Source organism: Arachis ipaensis, chromosome B5 (assembly GCF_059453495.1).
Source record: "Arachis ipaensis isolate K30076 ecotype BB chromosome B5, ASM5945349v1, whole genome shotgun sequence".
In the NCBI taxonomy this organism is placed as follows: domain Eukaryota; kingdom Viridiplantae; phylum Streptophyta; class Magnoliopsida; order Fabales; family Fabaceae; genus Arachis; species Arachis ipaensis.
The window spans coordinates 115,837,994-115,839,194 of record NC_142440.1 but is presented as its reverse complement, the minus strand read 5'-3'; the positions used below and the strand labels follow the sequence as shown (position 1 = coordinate 115,839,194).

Genomic DNA, 1,201 nt, shown 5'->3' with positions numbered 1-1,201 from the left:
TATTAAAGCCTTGTTGAGGCTTTTGTTGATCCTTCCATAAAAGATTTGGGTGATTTCTCCATGAGGGATTATAAGTGTTTCCATAAGGTTCACCCATGTAATTCACCTCTGCTATTGCAGGGTTCTCAGGATCATAAGCTTCTTCTTCAGAAGATGCCTCTTGAGTACTGTTGGATGCAGCTTGCATTCCATTCAGACTCTGAGAAATCATATTGACTTGCTGAGTCAATATTTTATTCTGGGCCAATATGGCATTCAGAGTATCAATTTCAAGAATTCCCTTCTTCTGAGGCGTCCCATTACTCACAGGATTCCTCTCAGAAGTGTACATGAACTGGTTATTAGCAACCATGTCAATGAGTTCTTGAGCTTCTGCAGGCGTTTTCTTTAGGTGAATGGATCTACCTGCAGAAGTATCCAATGACATCTTAGCTAATTCAGACAGACCATCATAGAATATATCCAGGATGGTCCATTCTGAAAGCATGTCAGAAGGACACTTTTTGGTCAGTTGCTTGTATCTCTCCCAAGCTTCATAGAGGGATTCACCTTCTTTCTGTCTGAAGGTTTGAACATCCACTCTAAGCTTGCTAAGCTTTTGAGGAGGAAAGAACTTGGCCAAGAAAGCCGTAACCAGCTTATCCCAAGAGTTCAGGCTATCTTTAGGTTGAGAGTCCAACCATATTCTAGCTCTGTCTCTTACAGCAAAAGGGAAAAGCATGAGCCTGTAGACTTCAGGATCTACTCCATTAGTCTTAACAGTATCACAAATCTGCAAGAATTCAGTTAAGAATTGAAAAGGATCTTCAGATGGAAGTCCATGAAACTTGCAGTTCTGCTGCATCGGAGAAACTAATTGAGGTTTCAGCTCAAAATTGTTTGCTCCAATGGTAGGGATGGAGATGCTTCTTCCATGTAAATTAGAATTAGGTGCAGTAAAGTCACCAAGCATTCTCCTTGCATTATTATTATTTTCGGCTGCCATCTCCTCTTCCTGTTCGAAAATTTCTGAAAGGTGCTTGCTGGATTGTTGTAATTTAGCTTCTCTTAGTTTCCTCTTCAGAGTCCTTTCAGGTTCTGGATCTGCTTCAACAAGAATGTTCTTGTCCTTGCTCCTGCTCATATGAAAAAGAAGGGAACAGAGAAATAATAATAATAGGGATCCTTTTTGCCCAGGTATAGAGGTTCCCCTGTGTGAGTA

The 1,201-nt window shown here is 40.7% G+C and overlaps 1 non-coding gene across 1 annotated transcript; it reads left to right on the top strand.

The window, feature by feature from the left end:
• Window positions 1-481: 481 nt before the first annotated feature.
• LOC148565468 (small nucleolar RNA R71) lies at window positions 482-589 on the top strand. Its single transcript, XR_015884111.1, has one exon. It is a non-coding gene; the product is annotated as a small nucleolar RNA R71 (small nucleolar RNA).
• The last annotated feature ends 612 nt before the right edge of the window (window positions 590-1,201 follow it).